The sequence below is a fragment of the Cheilinus undulatus genome, linkage group 13, assembly GCF_018320785.1.
Source record: "Cheilinus undulatus linkage group 13, ASM1832078v1, whole genome shotgun sequence".
Classification (NCBI taxonomy): Eukaryota; Metazoa; Chordata; class Actinopteri; order Labriformes; family Labridae; genus Cheilinus; species Cheilinus undulatus.
Genome location: NC_054877.1, coordinates 40,718,840 through 40,739,564, shown reverse-complemented (window position 1 = coordinate 40,739,564; position 20,725 = coordinate 40,718,840). Strand labels below are relative to the sequence as shown.

Genomic DNA, 20,725 nt, shown 5'->3' with positions numbered 1-20,725 from the left:
TTTGTTTCTTGACAAATTGGTCTTAATTGAAATATATTTATTTTATAAAAATATCTATTGTTTTAAAATTAAATAACAGAACAAATTGTATTTTTACTCATTCATAATGTACATTTTCACTATAATTTGTTACCGCATAAAGTAAACTGTAATCATTCCATATAAAACACCTGTATTTGCAATAGATAATTCATTTAACATTTTTAGAGCAAGAATTAATCTAATTTGACAATGACACATTTAGTTTTGATCCCATTTTATGATTAAATTCAACTCCAATTCCAAAAATAGTTTGGGCGCTGTGTAAATGAAATAAAAACAGAATGCAATGATTTGCAAATCTCATCAACCCGTGTCTTATTCTCTATAGAACGGGGCAAAGACAAGAATAAGTTCAGGTACCTATGCAATTCTAGGCCTTATTTCTGTGCAGCACTGCCTCTCATAAATGACCACAGCAGGAATTTTGTTGATTCATGGGGACAGATGGTTAAAAAAAAAATCTGGTTTATTATGTAAGGAACAACAAAACAACACTGACATATTTATACTACTGGATTGATTATGGTGATGTTTTGCACATGCATGCATCTTCTCAATGCCTTAAATCTTTGGATGCTGTTTACCATGAAGTTCATTAACTCATCATTGCACTCTGTATTGTTGTGTGATTTGTGGTGGAGAACCCAGGATGTGGAGGCGGAGAAGCAGTTTTAACAGTTTTATTTGCACAGGTAAACAATCAGGGAATGAGAGTCCAAGAGTCCGGAGTGAGAGAGAGTGCTGGAGCTGGCTGCAGTGAGCGGGGAGTGAGGCACTGGAAGAAAAAAGGAGGAGGCACGTTAGAACAGATCACCAAAACACAAGCACTGGAAATAACTCAAGAGATCTAACAATAAATGCTGAAGACTTCTCTGAAGGTTTCTCGAGAGAACGTGTGAGCCTGGAGCAGAGGTTTACCGCGAGGGAAGGTAGTCAAAACTCAGGCGCTGGTGGAGAGCTGCAGCCGATCTTAAGTAGTCCCTCTTGATGAGAACTCGCTGCAGGTGTGATCTCTCCACAGCACCCGGGGAGGGGGAGGGGAGATTGCCTCAGGGAACACAAAGAAAAGTTAGCGGCCAGCAGGAGTGACTCCGGAAACCGGAAGTTACCAAAATAAATCAAAATGTACAAAGTAAAACACCACATGTATGATCGAGTTGGATGACCTTCTTTAACCACATATCGATGACCAAAGTGCAAAACCTCCTATCTGCAGGATTTTCTGTACAAAAACAGTGTATTATGTATGGGGAATCCTGAACAGTTAGCATTCTGAAAGGAAAAAATGACATTTTATTTAAGTTTCCTCTAAAAAGTACATTTTTAGACAAACACACTGACGTATCCTTATTTTTAAGCCTATTCTAAATCTCCATCATACTTGTGTGATTAGATTAATGTGACAAGTTCTGGAAGTTACTGTCTTCTCTCTGTGACACAGTAAAAAAATTCACTTTTGCTATCTGTGCCCAAAATCCACCATGAAACAGGTAAAAGGTGCTGCCCCTGCTGCCTGGACTCTCCTACAGTAGAATGGGAGAGCTGGTCTCTTTTAAAAAGCAGATTGCAGGTGTTGGAGGATGATGGATCGGGTTGTAGATGTTTTAACTGATGACTTATTGCTCTGTCACATGGATTTGTCTGATTTGTGCTTATAATAGTTTTTATGTTTCATGTCTATAAGTCTGATAAATGTGATGCTGCCTCGGCCAGGGCGCTCTGTAATGAGATTCTTGACCTTAGTGAGATTCTCCTTGTTAAATAAATTCAAATAAATAAATAAATGATGACAACTTTTTAGAGCTCCTCTTAAATGCCTCATTTGAGGCTATCAGGTGAGCTTGTGCTCCTTCCAGGGGGGGCAAACTCTCTTGTAGCTCCCCCATAGTACGAACTGTGGTTATAGGCTCAGTAATGAAAGCTTCAAAATTAAAAAAAGAAAAATAATGAATTAAATAAAAAGCATCAAATCCAAACAATTTTATGTTTTTAATTTTTTTCAATTTTAATTTTAATTTATTTTACGATACAAAAAAAATTGTAAGATCTAAGCGCCTCATCAGGGGTTATTAAACCTGTACACTGACTTTTATTATAAAAGCTAAAAAAGGAACCTGCAGATGTCAGTTTGTATTTGTACAGGAAGTGAGATCGTGTTTGCTCAAAACCGGCATACAAAATAAAAAAAGAAACATTTCTTGAGAAAGTTTTTTTTTAGTTTAATAGTCACCTGAGTCACCTACGAATACTGTAGTTTACTTTTTCCACTAATTTCACTGGCTTTCTCACAAATTTGGTTACTCTTTTTGTATTTCTTTTTTTTAAACCAAATATTAAATAGTACACAGATTAATTCACTTGTCAAAATAATCTTATTATTAGTGGCAGTGCCCAAAATACATCAAAAAAAGCCTAAGAAAATGAGTTATACAGGTCCAAAACTTAAAATAAAACAGCTTAGAATTCTTTATTTGTTTGTTCTACTCTAGTATACACACTTTTAGTGATAAATGATATATTTTTTGGAAGTTTGGTTCCTGGGGAGAATTCTAACTTCAGTCTTGAGCTGAAAAAGTTTAGTAACTTTATATTAGATGGTGAAAATTAATATTCAGGAACATGCACAGTGTTAATGTGCCTCACATTCATAAAAACCAAGTTAGCATTGTTCTAATTAAAATATACATAATAGGTATGTTTTGTGTTATAAATATCTTGATTTCTTGCTTACTCTGTTTTTTAACTTCCACAGAACCATAAATCAGCAGCATAAACAAACTTCTCAGACGGGACCCTTTAATTTCCGAATGCCTGTCCCACCAAAACACCTTTTTCTGCATGCTGCGTTACAGAGCACAATGCATTATTCAGTGCAATAAACAAGTCCTGACAGACAGAGTGGCTGTGACTGTGTGCTGCTGGTGTGTGTGTTCTCTCTCCTGCAGTGTTATTTGCTGTTATCCCAGGACTCTGGGGGTGTTTGATATCGTCCCCTGCGGTGCCCTCTTTAGACCCTCTTTAGCTCCTGGTGGAGCGGCCCAAAGGCTAGGGCAAGCCTGTGATTGTAGCCCCCCACGGTGCTGGGAATGAGGGGCCTGCCTCCCTCCAATTACACCCGGCCCAGCCCCATGAAACGTGGGGCTTTACGGCTCTTATCCAATATGAACCCCAGGCAATAGAGGGCAGGGAGAATAGGGCAGCAGCAGGTAGTAATGGAGCTTAAATGGCAACAGGCATTCCTCAGTGTGACTCCTCTCCCGCTGCATGAGACAGGTAGAGCATCAGGTGAAGGAAGGCTGCTAAAGACTGGGAGGGTTCACGCAGAGGCGCACGTGAATGCATCACACCACAACATGCCTGTGCAAGCCACAGCAAACACATGCATGCATGCAATCACGCTTTTTATGACTGCAGAAGACACCTTTGAATCCATCCAATTAGTATTGATTTGTTAAGTGTTAGATACAACTGAAAAAAACTCTTATGAACCAGCTTTTCTAAGTAAACATGGACAAGAAGCAATGTGAAAACAGATTCTTTTTTTTTGTGCTTATTGTTGTTTTGGTTGAATATGTACAGAAGCTCAGTTTCACCTCTTAGTAAAGAAAATAAAAAATATTAAAGTTAATGAAGTATTGATGAAAAAAAAGTCTTAAGTTGAAATGATGAGAAAGTAAGTAATAATTATGAAATGAAAAGTCAAAAACTATAAGATAAAAGTGAAACTATGTCATAAAAGGTCATAATAATACACTGAAATACAATAAAAAAGTCAAAATTATTGAATAGTAAACCATAATTAAGATTAAAGTCAAAATTACATCTCTTATTCCATAATTTAGATTTATTTCATAATTATGACCGTCATAATTTGACTTTTTATCTCAAAATTTTGATTTTTATTTCATACCTTGGACCTTATAGCTCATACTCAGATGCATAATTATAATTTGTATCTCATTATTTTAATTCTTTATCTGACAATTTGACCTTTTCTCATAAAATTTACTTTTCATGTTAAAATCTTGAGTTTTTATTTCATGGATTTGACTTTTTCATCAAAAATTTGACTTTTTCTAATTTTTTGTGACATTTTATCTCATAGTTATGACTTTTATCTCAAAGATAAAAGTCATAACTATGACTGATCTCAAGAGATTTTATTCCATAATTATGTTTTTTTCCCTCTCATAATTTGACTTTTATGTCATAATTATGACTTTTATATCTAACAGTTTGAGTTTTTTGTCCTACAATTGACTTTTTATGTAATTATCTTGACTTTTATTTCATGAATTTGACTTTTTATGTCATAATTCAACTATTTCTATTATTTTTGACATTTTATCTCATGGTTATGACTTTTATCACATAAGTTTGAGTCTTTATTTTAAGTTCATGGCGTTTTATATGACAATTTGACCTTTGTGTCAAAAAATGATTTATAACCTTGATTTTTTAAATTTTATGATATTGACTTCATTTCTCATATTTTCAGCTAATTATCATAATTTTGATGTTTTATCTAATAATTATGACTTTCATCTCACAAATTCTATTTTTCTAATAATCTTGACTCTTTAATCTCATAATATTGCTTTTTTTCTCCCATAATCGTACCTTTTTTCTCATAATATTGACATTTTATCTTATAAATTTGACTTTTAATCTCATTGTTGGGACTCTTTATCCCATAGATTTGACTTAAGATTTTAGATATTTAATAAATACCTTATCTCAATCCTCCACTCCCCCCCTTTTTAAAAAATTTAAATGGTGGAAATTGGCTCCCAGAAATGTGAGGCATAGCACGATAAGTGTATTTACAAGCATGGTCAAGTGGAGCTATGGTATAAAATCATTAAGGCCATTTTGACTTCCAGTTTACAATTGTATGTCAAACAGTAAAGTTAATTTTGTATGTTTTTTTTTAATTTCTATTTGGGATTAATACAATGCACACTGTCCCTCATGCCAATGGTGACACATGATGACAGACAACTGGTACAATTCTGCTCTCCTGTGCGTTTATGCTGTTCGACTTCCAGGTCAATGACTCAATTAGTCTTTATTCATATAGCCCCACTCCAGAACCAATGTGGTCTCAAGTCACTTCACAAAGAGGACAGACCATACTGTTGGTGTGAGTCAGATAAACATTTACAAAGAGAATTAAAAAAACATAATTATCTTTTTCTTATTGCATGTAAATGCACCAAATGTTCCTGTTTGCAATGTTCCAAAACACGTATCACTTTGACAATAATAAGATGCTAGTATGTAGAGTCTTGCATCATAAAGTGACATTAGGGTTTCCTCTTCACATTAGATCTCCATCTCTTACCACTGCACTCATAAGTCATGAAGGAATGTCGATGGTTTGGTGTGGCACCAATGGCCCAGGGCGAAGGTTTGGTCAGGTGCTGGAACACGAGGTGTGAAGACACACTTTGGCAGGTTGGGTGAAGTGGCACCATCACACTCCAGTCATCTCCTTCCTATTGTTCTGGCAGAATTTTACAATTTATTTAAACAAAACAAACATCAGTACCTGGAGCTGTAGGCCATCCATAAATGATGACTGTGATTTTATGGTTGGAGGGACCCCAGGAAAGGGGCAGGACAGGTATTGTTGCCCCTGATGAGAAGCCCACTGGGCAGCCCCAGGAGGCTCAGGGGTGGCAGCACAACTTAGAGACACTGGGACAGTCAGTCATTTAAGGAGACCTCAGAGAGATCCTATTTCAAATGATATTTGAGCCATTTAAAGAATCTGTCTGGGGCAAAATAAAGCCGATTGTCTATTTTAGGTTAAAAATTCTAATATAATTTCTGCACAAATCTACCATATCCTGTCTGTGCATCATTATATCATATCACTGTTCCGTTTGAAATTTTAACTACACTCACTAGAGTGTTTTCCCACAAAAATCTTGCATGTTCCACAAAATTTTAGTCAACTACCATCTATACACTAGATGAAAAACAGGTTTTTGATGGTAAAAACTCATTCAAATTCAGTCAAATTAATTAAAAATAAAAATGGGATTAATCACATTGACATAAGTATTCAGAGCTTTTATGTGTTTTGCACTGACCTAAGGCTTCTGTCTAGCCACTCTGCCATAAAGCCTGGATCGGTGGAGGCTGCAGGGATGGTTGTCCTTCTGGAACTCTCTGGAGCTCAGTCAGAGTGACCATCGGGTTCTTGGTGACCTATCTTACTTAGGAGCTTCTACTCCAATTGTTCAGTTTGGCTGGGCGACCAGCTCTTGGAAGAGTCTTGGTTGTGCCAAACTTTTTTGAGAATTATGGACTGTGCTCTTGAGAACCTCCTGTGCAGCAGAAATCCCGTCTCTGAGCTCTGCAGTTCCTTTGAACTCATGGCTTGGTTTCTGCTCTGAAATGCATTGTTAGCTGTGAGGCCTTCTATAGAAAGGCTTTCCATATAATGTCCAATTAGTTTAATTTACCACAGATGGACTCTAATCAAGGAGTAGAAACATCTCAGCAATGATGAAGAGAAATGAGCGGTTATCGCTAAGGGCCTGAATGCCTATGTTAATGTGATTTTAATTATTTTTTATTATTAATTTACAAAATATTTTTAAAATCTGTTGTTTTAGTGTCAGGATTGGGTATAGATCAATACAATAAAAATGAAACTGTGGCAGTTCATTCATGGCACAGTGGAGATTTTACAGAGATGCCAGTTTATATAGAATACAATCAAGTATCTACTTCTGCTTTGATTTGCTGTATTTTCAGGATTTGCAATGGTGACAGTGTATTTTAGGTTTAATTCTGCATAATATTTCTGCACTATAAAAAGGTAATGTTGGATTCAAACGTTTAAATGTAGAACAGTATAAGCAGATAAGTATTGCAGTTTTTAGTTCACTCCAGAAATATATTATTGAAATTGTAATCAGTTTCCTAGTCAGACAAAGTTATTGAATACACTAAGGGTGTTTTTTTCCAATAAAATCATGCACACGTATTTCACCTTAAAACCCTTTAAAACTGATTATACCACATTTGATACATGGTTTTGTGAGACCTCTGACCAATCAACATGATCAATAATTTCCTTAAAAACCTTTGGAATACAATCTGATAAGGATTTTAGAAAAAAAATGCTTTCCATTGAACAATCGATTGAAAGGTACGTGTAATGCAGCATACAAAAAAATAATAATGGCGATTTTTATGGCAATTTTACTATTTTTGGGATTTCAGTAAAAGGGTCAAAAAATATCTCAGTAACAAATGAGAATTCTCCAGCTGTTATTTGAGTTATCAGGCTTTATCGCAGCAGTGCTCAACCCGTGGCTCTTGAGCCACATGTGGCTCATTTGTGATGATTTGTGGCTCTTTTATTTTTTCATTTGAAATATTTTTCCCCAGGAAAACCTCAAAAAAGGTCAACCTTAACCTCAGAAATGACCCTTGCAAGTTACATTAATCAGTTTGTTTCCCACTCTAGCACATTTGGCTTTAATTGTCAACCTTTATTTTTTGTCCATATATTACCTTTTATGTGCAATTTTTCCCTTTTTTCCCCCTTTTTTCTATGTTTTATCAATTTTTATTGCATTTTAAGCCCAGGTTTGCCGCTTCTTTTTGCCCCTTTTGCACCAGTTTCCTGCTTTTGGCTATTTGCATATTTTGCCCCTTTTTGCCCATTTAAGCTGCCTTTTGCCATTGGATGGCACTTTTTTCCCTATTTTTTTTTACCACTTTTGCCCATTTTAGCCTTTTTTTCCACTCATTTTTTGCCATGTTTTTACCATTTTTTGATGATTTTTGCCACTTTTTCTCCAAATTTTTGGCACTATATACCTATTTTTTTTAAATATTCTTTTCATCCATTTTTTTGCCACACTTTGACCATTTTGCCATTTTAACTTATCAATATTGCCACTTTAACCCATTACCGCCACTTTACACCACTTAGACTGTGGCTCTTACAAAGGTATTTTTCAACAAATTGGCTCTTTGGTCTAGCAGGGTTGAGTAACACTGCTTTAAAGGGTTAAATTAACCCACTGAGACCAGATGTGACATTCTGGATGGGATGCTGGTGTGCCTCTACTTTTACAACCTGATGTGCATTTTTTATCCTTTTAAGACATGTGCAGCGTGATTTACTTAAATGCACATAGAAAGGTGGAAGGGATACAAATATCTTGGTTTTAGCTTTTTTAGCCCTCACATGAGTTCATGGATGAAGAAGTTTTTAAAGTTGATCAATGACAAAGACAATGGCAGACAATCTGAGTGAGGCAAGAGGCAACATCGAGGCGGACAGCAGAACTTTAGATCATAAGGAAAGTAAACGCCATGAACTCAGACAATTATGTGACTGCGAACGCATTATCCAAGGCTCAGTGGATGAGGGGCATGCTTAAAGAGGAGGATGTTAATGGATTTTGTTGTTTGATATATATATATATTTTAATGTTAACACATTTTTGAGCAAAGAAAACGATTTACAGTTAGAGCCAAGGGTTTTGGTGTGTAAATGAGTGTCGTTTTAAAATTCCGTGCAGATTTTCAGAAAACTTATTTTTTGGAGATTACAAGCAATACTCTGGTTTGACAGGGAATATTTAAGTGGCCTTAGACCTCAAGGGGGTAAGCTGTTAGACTTAGTTACTATTAAAAGTCCTGCATATCAATTTTGTGGATCTCTTAAGTTTTCACTGAGTTATCTTAGTGCAAGTATGTAAAATAACCATAAGAGGAGATGGGCAGAAAACACCACGGGGTAAGGTGTTGTCCAGGTATATTTGCCCCTGCTGCTAACCCGCTGTGTAGCCACATGTGGTAAAGTATTTGCATCCCACCCAAACTCCATCCACGTCTCAGGTGAGGGTTTAATTGTTGTCATTTTTACTGGATACTTTTAAAGGACATTCCTGTCCTAAATACCTGACGGTAACTTGAGCCGCCTGTCTTGATGAATGAATAACGGTTGTGATTTTATGGTAGGAGGGATCCCAGGAAAGGGGCAGGACAGGTATTGTAGCCCCTGCTGAGAAGCCCACTGGGCAGCCCCAGGAGGCTCAACGATGGCAACACACCTTTAAAATGTCAGTTAAAAGTTGGTGCTGTGATTCTTATCAAGACCATCAATAAAACACTGATGCTAGAAATAGTGCTTGAAAAAAGTTGATGCATTTGCAGGAACTCTGTACTCACTCAGGTTTTAAAGTGTTTGTTGGCCGTCCTACACTGGTAACAAGCACATAAGGCAATGATCTGTCAGTAGGTGCATCAACATGCAATTTCACAGGCTATAACGGACACAAAGAAAAACACACATTTAATTCCTACATTTTCATATCAATCAAGTCATAGAGCAACTCGTAGCACCAACATGTCTGAAACTTTCATGAAACTTTAAGAAAGTTTCAGCTGTTAAATTGAGTCATACCTGTCCAAAGAGGAATGGCATTAAACCAGTCCACCTATAGTGTGAGTCAACCTAAACTTGAGTCACGGACACTGATCACACCCACAGAAACAGGGCGCTATGCTGCAGTTTGAACTTGTACTTCCAGTGTCCGTGACAGCTCAGCCTCCCAGTTTGAACCAGTTCAAACCGTTGTCTTCCTGGGACAAGTTTGGCCTTGCATTGATGCGCTTCAAAGTCTTTGAATAATATCTGCAGGTGACTTCACTACAGTTAAACAAATAACAGAAAAATATCTAAACTCTATCTGCAGTGATACCAGCTAAACAGCTGAGTTAGTGAAAAGCATGTGTTTGTAAAATCTCAGCTGTCTAAAGGTGCAATCTCTGCAATTCAAATCATACTGTGTTAAAATACAAACAGTGGAATAATCATTCAATATGAAGCTTTTTCTTTGGGCATTTGTTCAACATTTTTAATGTGATTTAAATATGGATGCAACAATTGGACATTTTAAAGATACAGTTTAGACTTGGGACATGACTTTGTGTAGTTCAATTTCTTTTTCCTTATTCATAAAAAACCTGAAGTTTTCATGCAACTTTTGTCGAGGTGCACCCTAAATCCCCACAGTGCTGACTTTAAAGGATATAAAGTTTGTTTACTTCTACTGTATGCTGTCACCATGGCAACCACTCAAAAGTCACAGAGTCAGAATAAAGAACTTTAATTCACGAGTACCTTAGACCGGTTTAATGCTAAAATATCCTGATCTCTTTCTGTACTACTTTACTTAAATATTGTTTTTATAAAAACTGACTGGTAAAATGTCTCATCGCATATGCAAATTTGCACTAATTAATGTAAATTATGTTAAATAATTCCATCTACCTCATGTAACTCTGACACATTATTTTTATAATTTGCAACCATCCTATCATTGCACAAAGATGTGTTCATACTGGTTAAAATACCTAACAAGAGCTTATACATATTTAAATCATAATTCTTAAATTTTTCATTTTATTTATTTATTTTATTTTTAATGTTTAATTCCTCTTTATTTCTACAACATTTTCCTATACTGGGATGCAACGGTCCTTGTGCTCCACTTTGGTAAGTGATAACTGATGAATTTCAGTCTGCAGCGTTCATGGATATATGATGCACTTTTCACTAATGCTTACTTGCATTAATGCTGATGCTCCACACTGCTGCTGCTGCTGGTGGCAAAGCCACTTCCTCCACCCCAGCCTCCTCCTTTAAAACATAACTCTTGTTGAACCCTCATATTCAGATTCATGCCGTTATGGATTAACTGCTTTTGAACTAATTTTATCGTATTCAATATGCATTTTCATTAATGTATCTATCCATGTGGGGGTTCCTAGCCACGCACTCCCAGGAATGTCAAAGCACGCTGCTTCAGGCTGCATCTTTAGAGTGGAGCATTCTCAGCAAGAAAAACTCTATATCCATTTCGCAATAAAGCAGTAAAATTTATGACTGGTGTTCCTGACCGAAATGAAGTTTTTGGAGTGGCCTTGTCAAAGTCCAGACTTCAATCCATTTGAGATTCTATGCTTAAACCTTAAACAGACCATTCATGTTGAAAAACCTTCCAACGGGGCTGAATTAAAACATGTCTGCAAACAAGAGTGGGCCAACATTCCTCCACAGGGATGGGAGAGACTCATCGCCAGTTATCAAAAAACGCCTGCTCGCAGTTTTTGCTGCCAAGGGCGGCACAGCCAGTTATTAGGTTTAGGGTACCTAGACTTGTTCACACAGGGCTAGGTAGGGTTGGCTAGCATTTCCATTAATGAATGAAATCATTTTTAAAAAAGTGCATTTTGTGTTTACTCTGGTTATTATTGTCATATCAAAATGTATTTGATGATCTGGAAAATATAAGTGAGACAAAAAAATAAATACTTTTTCACAGCATTATATTCAGATTTTAGTACAGATTAATGTCTGCACCCTCACAAAAGTCCTTTATCAAAACAAACACCTCTTCACTCCAAGTAGCTTCTTGTTTCTTTATAAGCACAGATATTTGATGTATGAGTCACTCTGCTTTATTTCTATGCAGGTTTTGCCAAAAATATATTGGCCTCATTGGTGAGTGAGAACAAAAACACTTTTTATGGTTTCATAACTATGATTTTAAAAACATATTAAATAGAAAAACTCAGTTTCTGCGTTTTTAGATGTTACTTTCTGAGTTTATTCAGAAAAAACAACAGATTTTGACTCCTCATTGACACTCGTTATGATTCTACTAAAAGCAATGTTTCCATGAAAAGAACCCCCACTGACTTTTTACATCTACTATGCAGTCAGTTTTATGATATGTTCACTTTTTGAGCAAGGCTCCAGCATGTTCTGCACATGCAGCAGATCTGATCCATTTACAGCTACAGACGTCATGGAGCTAACACCGGGGGGATGTAAGGGAAACTCTTTCATTGTTCTTCTTTGGAAGCAAAGTCGTTGTTTTTGGCCTCCGATCATCTGCCTGTGATCCTCTTATTTTAATGCAATGCCATCTGATCCCCGGCATCTGATTGGCAGTTATAGAAACACTTCCTCTCTGCCAGGAATTCAGTGAAGCAATTAACTAAATCTCTCTGATGTCTTATCACAAGCAAAGGCCTCACAGTGTGCGTGTGTGTGTGTGTGATTGAAGAGGGTTTTGTTTTGACAGTTATGCTGTGGTTGAAACTTTAAAAGCCAGTGGTCTGTGTTTATAAAGCTATGGACGTATTATGCTAATAAACTGAACTGTACCATGATAATTTGCTGATCTGAGTGATCAAACTGTGTAAATAAATCTTAACGCTGAGTGTGTGGGGCCAAAACACACCAAGGTTTTTCATAAAAATGATCAAATGATTGATTTGATTTTACATTTTTGATTACTTTCACCATTTTCATACTTTTTCAATGAATTCTTGGTATTTTAAAATGTTCAAAGCTGCAATATTTGATTTTAGTTTAGATTTTAAGACCTTCCTGTTGTATTCATGCCTTTGTGAAGCACTTTGTGACTTATACTTTGGTAAGTGCCTCACAAATAAACAAACGTGTCATCACCATAAAAGAAAAGTTGTATTTCCTTCCTTATTCCTTTAATCCTTGTCGTATCAGATGTTTGAGGATTTTTTTTATCTGATCCCACCGGTACAAACTCCAAACCTCTCCTGTTTTTACTGCAAGCTGGCCACATTTGAATATGAATAAAGCTTGTAATCAAGGTGTATAAAGCCCATGGGATTCCCATTGTAAACAAGCCATTTATGCTCATTGATGTTACAATCACAGAGAAACAGCCTGGGCTGTAAATGTTAGATTCTCCTGTCATTTACCAGGCTGAAGCTGTAAACTGCAGAACTGCATTAGTGCTTTACTCTGGTCTAAATCAGGATGCCTTGAAAGTATCTCAGGCTCTGTCCAGGTAGCTTATTTCAACCCTCAAATGGTGTAAAATAAATGTTTACACTCAGGGTGTTTGTGACCAAAAATGGCAGCATAGATAAAGAGCAACAAAATTATATGCATTATTATTTTTTAAACTTGTTTCCTTATTTTTTAAAATTAAGATCACACCTGATCATATATTTCAAATATTAATTTATTTTTATGAGGGGAATTTAACCCACTGAATGCCAGTTTACAAGCAAAACCCTGATGTCTGTGATGTAAAAAACACAAAAACATCTATATTTTAAATACTGCAAGGAAATCGGATATCTTTGAAAATGATTTTGACAGCCCTCAATATGTAAGCAACCCTAACCCTTACATTATTGTTAAACTTAGTGAATGTGGCCAAAATGGACACCAGACCCTTTCGATTCAATTTGATTTAGATTCTTTAGGTTGCGATTCGATTCGATATCGATTCGATTTTGATTTAAATGCTTCAATGTTGATTCAGTAAGAAGTAGAAATACACAAATAACCTGTCGACAATTTTTTAATAACTATTTTCATGCCCATGTAAACATATGTGGTAGGTCACCTCACATTTTTTAGCAATAAAACATCTGAAAATAAAAATTTGAACAATAATAACTTAATTGTGCATATGGAGTACAAAAGTAAAAAACATGACAGTTCTGTATAAACACTGAAAAAGTAAAGTGCATGTAAACTTAATTAATATTTCTGTCCTCTTGGAAATTGTGATAAACCTCACATAACATGGTTATGGTTAGTTGTTGTTTGGTTGAGTGCGTCCTCTGACCATACAACACGAATCACATGCACAGCGACCCCCACTGGCCAGGAGGTGAATTGATTCAGAGGATTTGCTGACTCGATATTGAATTGGGGGAGGAAGTATCGCGATGCATCGATTAATCGATATTTTTACCCACTCCTAATGGACACCATACAAAATAGCAGTAAAAATACAAACGACTTTAAAGAATCTCCACTTTTTTGCATTAATTTTCAAATCAAGATCATATCTGATTGTAAATGTTGAATATTGATTAGTTCTTAAGAATGTAACCCTTTCAGTGCCAGTTTAAGTGAAAAACCCAGTTTTGTATATATTGATATATTGATTAATGATTATGAAATTCAATTAACTAGTTTTTGGTTGAATTTTAAAGGTAGATCTGTGTGTCTTTCTAACACATAGACGTGAACAGCTTTTGTGTAATCTTTTTGGCCATCATAAATTACAAAAACAAACATACCTGAAAAAAGAACATGAATAGCTGTTAGAAAGTATTTTACTGTAAGTCAGTATATTGGTTCAGAGGGATGGGAGCCCAATCAACAGTTAAAAGTTGCACGTTTTCACCACATTGTGTTGTTTTCTATTTCTGATTTGCACACACTGTCAACCCAGATTTCATACATAAAATGTTTAATTACAGTGAACTAGATAAAGTTTCAAGGCTTATTCTACTAACCTGTGCACATCTATTAAAAATGTGAGTGTAATTGATTAAAGTGAATGGGTTTTGGTCATTGCAGAAAAGAGCGCTGAGAGGGCAGAGGCTCAGATACAAGACTAACTGCCACTAAACAAGTTAACTCACTAAAGTGAATCAACAGACTTTTTCTGTGAATTCTCTCTAAGGCAGGTGGAGAGCAGAGAGAAGGCAAAAATGATAGAAGTCTGCATGCACTGAAGTCAACTCTACACTTGCAATCACAGGGTAAAGGCTCTAATGAGCGTGGAATCAGACCTCTGGGCGGAGAAACAGTAAAGCTGTGAATTAGAGTCCCACTGTTTTCGGTGGAGTCCACTTCCCTCTTTCTACCTGGTGAGACGAGGTGTGGCGCTGGCTCCCTTGCTGAGTTCAGGTGTGTCCAGAATGGATGGACAACATCCAGGTCCCCCCTGCTGAGAATCACTCCTAGAAGTGTGATTACTCCACCCTGGACCGCAGTGTCTCTTTCTCACAGGGCATTAGCTAGGGAACCTGCCACACAGAAACACAAAAAAGGCCAATCTTCTCAGAAATGAGGAGTAAAAGCAGCTTTCTGTCTTACCACATACTGATTATACCACCCTTTGATGGTTCAAATATCAGCAACTTAACCTGAAAAATGAAAGAATGTCATGACATGACCTCTAGAGGAGAGAGAAGGCCTTTGCACACTGAGTCTGTTTCTTTCGTACGAATGTTTTGCACATTTAAAATAAAGTTCAGCTCATGTTGTTCTAATCATGGTTGCACACTGATGCCAAAACTTTCGTCCTTCATTTTTTTTTCAGGGGGTTTGGTTTTATTAGAATTTTGCTCGAGTCCAAATCATTTAGATGGTGATGGATGATTCAGCTCAGCGCTTGCCGCTCGCCCCCTCCCCTCTCTCTCCTTCTCTCTTACTGAACACTCATTTTAAACACTGGGATTTGCCTGTGTATTATGAGGACATCAACCATGGAAATATAACAGACAAAGGAATAAATTTGTCCTCACAGGTCAATTAAAGAGTTGCTCTCCATCTGTCCAACTTGGCACAGTGCTGTGAAGCGGGAGGGGGTGCTGTATAAAGATCTCTTTCAGGATGGATGGATCCAGAGTGATTTTAAAGGAGTGACGGAAAATACTGTTTGCCACATTCCACGAATTTTTGAAGTGAAAGCAAATAAAAACGCAACGGACTCAGTGTGCAAGGTTCAAGTGTGTGACGTTTTTTTCCGATCCGATCTGAGAGAAACGCATCCGAAAATAACAAGCTCAGTGTATGAAGAATTTTATGCTTGCAAGAGTTTACTATGGTTAACTTTCTCAAATCAAGGACCCTACCACTGTAAGTTCTCATCTTGCCAATATCATATTTTCCTGAAAGTGTAAGGAATTTGGGAGGCAACTCCTCATAAAAGAGATTAAATGACTTTAGTCTATGTTAGGGTTGTCAAGATTAATCGAGTTAATCACAATTAATCAAGGTCCATATTTAGTGCACTATTTAAAAAAAAAATTTCAGTGACAGCTCAGTGGACAAGTCAAAGTCAACTTAACCTTTTTAATGTTCCCCCTCGATGCCTGAATGTGATACAATTATATAAAAAATTATTTGTGTTTTTCCTTTCAAGCTGATGCTAAATTAAGTGGAGATTGTTAATTTGTCTATAGCACATAAAATAGATATAAATTTAGGTATGATGCAATTTAACGACAACAGGCAATGATGGTTAAAAATTTTATTGATGCCACAAAATTGTTTACAACTATTTACACTGAAACACCAACTACAGACCAACTAGAACAGGAGTGTCAAACAAACAGCCCCTGTCCACTTTTCTCACACTTTAAAAAGTCATCCAGTGGGCCTGATTGGACCCTTTGGCTTTTACTCATGGAATTCACAGAAGCAGTTGTGGTTCTTGTTAAGGCACAGATGAACATTGCACTTTGAGCATTTAAAGACAGTCTGGCCCTGACATTTTGGGCTTTTGCAACATTGCCACTCCCTTTCAACCACTGGCCACACACACACCCACACCATCTGAACGCACCTACTGTGTTGGAATAGCCTTAGCCTTAGCTGTATCTTGATGTTTCTTCTGTTGAAACTTACTTTCAACATCCAGTGAAGGCTGCCCCCTCTTCCTCTTCTTTGACAGATCCTTGCCTTGCATGCAGAGTGCCTGTCCAATGGATATCCTGAAAGCAAGCAAATCCTGCAGCTTTTCTTGGAACACACAGTGACTCACAACAACCTGATACAACAACCAGCTATTGACAAACACCATATCCACAAAGTGAAAAATAACCTGTGATAGTACTTTTTTGACCTTATGTGGATCCGGTAATATGCAATCAGTGCATCAAGACTATCATTGCCACCCATGAACTTGTTGTACAAGCTGATGATGCTTGTGTATTTCACAGACACACTCTGTTTCAACCTTCTATCCCATCTTTCTACGCTGTAAACAGGCTGAGCATTATTAGAATGTATTGTGATGCTAGTTAAGTCACTCTAAGTGGTCATAGGTGCCTCTAAGTAGTCATGAAATCCCTGTTATGAGGAAATTTAATCCAGTAAAAGTTGGTTATGTCATTGTAAGTAGGCATTGTTTGCTTTAGTCAGTATGATAAAGAAATAAATATAAATTCTTTAGGGCCACTATTTGTTGTATTGACTTCCAACTGTATAATTTCAACACAGTAAGACACAAGTATGTGTATGATTTATAATTGACACTGGTGTTGTAATTAATTATAATTACTCACAATTACCGATATGAAGCATTATAAATTGGTACAGGTGAATACAGTATGATAGGTGCATTATAATGCATTATAAAACTACTTATGTGTTATAATTAGGGCTGTTAACACTAAAGCGTTCACGCTCGTGATAAATCTTGAAACCTTAACGTGTTAAAAAAATAATGCAATTTAATCAAATGACTAAGTTTGACCACAACTTCCTCCCATAGTCCTTTTTCTCAAACAAAAATGCAAGTAAATGGTAGTATTTTGACTGTATGATTTATAAATAAGCCCATTCACTACCACAGATACCACAGTCATCTTGGAGAGACAGTGCTCAGTTCACCCAGACGCTCTCATATCCTCCTCCTGTTCTTTCACCGTTAATCACTGTTTGCTGTAAGTAAAAAAAAAAAAATAGAGCTTTTTCATTTCTAAAGAAGCAGTTTGTCTTTGTAAGAAGTGCAATCCTGATCTCCAAGAGTGGTTTGTCTAGCTGTAAGACAAACAGTGATGCGTGGGAATCCCTAAAGGAGCACATAGTATAGACATCCTATAGAGTAGGATGCAGGTTGGCTCTGACTCATATGTTCTTTGATTGGTTAGATTTACACAGCACACACTGCAGCTGTAGAGTAACCTCTAGAAATGTGCAAATATGAGACAGGTTTTTAGATTAAAGATGACACCAAAGTATCAGACATAGTTCACATATAAAGGTCTGATTAAAAACATTTTGAAGTGGCAGAGTGACCAATGATCTGACAGCTAAGAAAGTGAATCAAGCAAATAGGCAAACTCAAACCCAACATTGTGGACAACTTTGCAAATCTCCCTCAGTGTTGATGTTAACTTGTTATACAATCATGCTCTTTTTAGTCACAGTTTGTTCCCATTGAGTGTTAATGACAATGCTGTAATTAGAATGACACCCCTGATCCTTAACAGAGGTAAACACACATAATGACAGAAACTTTATCATCATGAAAGCCAGAAAAGGATCGATTGCATAGCTCCCTACTTGTAGAAACTGTTCTTTTCACTTGTATTTTGTAAGGACAAAAATATTTCTCATACATTCTTATTTATCTCTAATGATGCACATATGGAGAGATCTGGACTGGATTCAGACTTAAGTAACTGGGGTGGCTGGACTGGTTTGTGACCCAACACCACAAACATGGATGTAGTCTCAGTGACTTCACCAAAAGGTTTTGAAACCAGACTTTTGAAGTCAAATCAATGACAGTGCTGTTTTACTCTAAGTCAGCATGGTAACAGGCTAAAAATAGTAGCTGAAGCAGGACTTTTCAAAAAATTCTTGAAGGTGAACAGGTTGGAAACCACTGCTATAAGACATTAATTCTGAATATATATGAATAGTTACTTTTTTTACTTCTTAAAGTACAACACGGTGATTTTGACCAAGACAGTCTAGACCGCTGATCATCAACTGGCGGCTCGGGGGCCATATCAGGCCCCCCAAAGCTTCCTGTCCAGCCCCTGAAAGATCATTAAATCCAGAAAAGGAGGAAAAGAAGATGTTGTGGTTTTAAGAGTATCCTTTGGCTTTAAATGTCTGCAGATGTTAAATCTGTCCCACAATTAATATTGAAATAATTTTAGAATGACTTACATTTGTTGTTTTTACAGAATTTCACTGTCATAATTTGTAGATATTTTAAAAAAGGATTAAGGTTGGCGGAAGTGCTGCAAAAATGACCAGATAAAGTGGTGAAAAGGGGTTAGAGAATAGCACAAATGGGTGATAAGTGGCAAAATGAGTTGTGGAGTGGCACAAAGAGAAAAAAAATTGGCAGAAAGTGTTGTGAAAAGAGGTCAAAATGTGGCAAAAATTGGTAAAAGAGGAAAAAGAGGCAAAAGGTATGGAACATTAGTTACAAACGACAAAAGTAGCCCAAAAATAGTGCAAAATAGTAATGAAAGGGGGTTAAAAAGTGATAAAAACAGACGAAAAGTGGCAAAAATGGATAAAAGAGTGGCACCAAAGGGATAAAACGTGCAAGAAATGTGGTTTAAATGGGTTAAAGAATGGCAAACATTTGGTTAAAGAGGCAAAAAGTATCAAAAATGGGGTAAAAGTGGCAAAAATGAGTTAATACTGGTACTAAATCACAATTGGTGAGAGCCCACTCTCTGGGATTTTCAGGGGCCCAGCCAACTCTGTGGACCGGCCTGTCTCCGTGTGGCCTACTGCATTTTAGATAATAGGGATAGATCTCACAGGTAAATGCCTAAAAATTCCTGTGTTTTGAAAGAAAATTCAAATACTACTACAGTAATATTTCAGTCGGACCAAAATATTTATTAAACTTTTGTGTATTTGAAAGTCCGGCTCACAGAGTTTCTGTTGAGACTAAATCTGGCCCTTGTGCAAATGTACTTGATGACCCCTGGTCTAGACCACGGATCTCAGACGCTCCCCTTGCAAACCACTATGGTGAGATGTTGCCTCCAGCAGAACAGAAATACATGCTAAAACTTTCAAAATAAAATTGGATTAAATTTTCAGCACGGGTTAGGGTAAGGGTTAAAGTAAAGGTTAGGCTATCAAAAAAGTTAAAATCTCACCTAAATATATAATAAAACATAAGACTAATAAACAGTTGATTTACAGGAAAAAAATGTGGCCTCCATGATAACACTCTAACCTAGCTAGTGTAGCTAAGGCTAAAGATAAAGCTAACAATGCTATGTTAGCCACAAAAGCTCTGCAGGTAACGTGCATACATAAGTATAATCTAAAGCAGACAAAACTACTGTGTGAGCCAGTGTAGCTACATTAGCTAAAAGCTAAAGTAAGTCGCTGTTTGCATCACTACTCCTAAAGTGGGTCAAGCTTTGGCAAACATTTCTCTTTTTTTATTGTCATCCCTTCTTGAATCATCAAAATAACTTTGTGCACAGCTAATTCAACCCAACAAGATGATTACTCGCAGCACTGACTTGTTACACTGCATAATTTTCTATCTTTTTTTTTTTGTTTTTGGTAAAAATGACATACACATGATGGAAAAAAATTGCAGGGGTTCAGTTGTTCTGTAACGAGAAAGCAAACAGAAGGTTCCAGTGAAAAATGAAGAGATATGCATGGCTGACAGAGCTGGCATACTTGAAACACACAATCAAACAAACCCTGTGTGTGTCTGAGTGACAGCCATGTTTTATGCGCTTGTTTAATGTCACCCATTTCATGCAAACTAGTTTTCGGTGAATTCAAGACACTGTGGCACACCCAGATAAAACAATGTGAGAAAGAAAGCAACACTAACCTACATCCACTCTCATTAAGCTGAATAAAATATAATTGAGTTCTACTTTTCTGGGCGTCATGTACTCCATGTACCTCTTCGCCCTGCAGGGTGAATAATGGAAATATGTCATCTATTTTAGGCTCACTGAGCATTTGCAGACTGACCTTTGAACCCTCTGCAGGTGTAAAAACTAGGTTTGAGTTTTTGTTTGTCATCAGAGAGAATAGATAGGTTAAAATGTGTGCTGTGGCCTTTTTAAAACTCTGCCAACTTCCTCTTTCCAGCAGTTTTAGATC

General features: G+C 36.7%; 1 long non-coding RNA gene across 6 annotated transcripts in view; it reads right to left on the bottom strand.

The window, feature by feature from the left end:
• Window positions 1-708: 708 nt before the first annotated feature.
• The window catches only part of LOC121519604, a 41,185-nt gene continuing 21,168 nt past the window's right edge, over window positions 709-20,725 (bottom strand). For 2 of the 6 annotated variants that reach the window (XR_005992719.1, XR_005992722.1), the window contains 4 exons: window positions 14,671-14,907; window positions 9,247-9,341; window positions 961-5,548; window positions 709-817 (listed from right to left, as the gene is read on the bottom strand). This is a non-coding gene — a long non-coding RNA (uncharacterized LOC121519604). The remainder of the gene's footprint in view (window positions 818-960; window positions 5,549-9,246; window positions 9,342-14,670; window positions 14,908-20,725) is intronic. The other 4 variants (XR_005992721.1, XR_005992720.1, XR_005992723.1 and 1 more) reach the window with 4 other exon arrangements.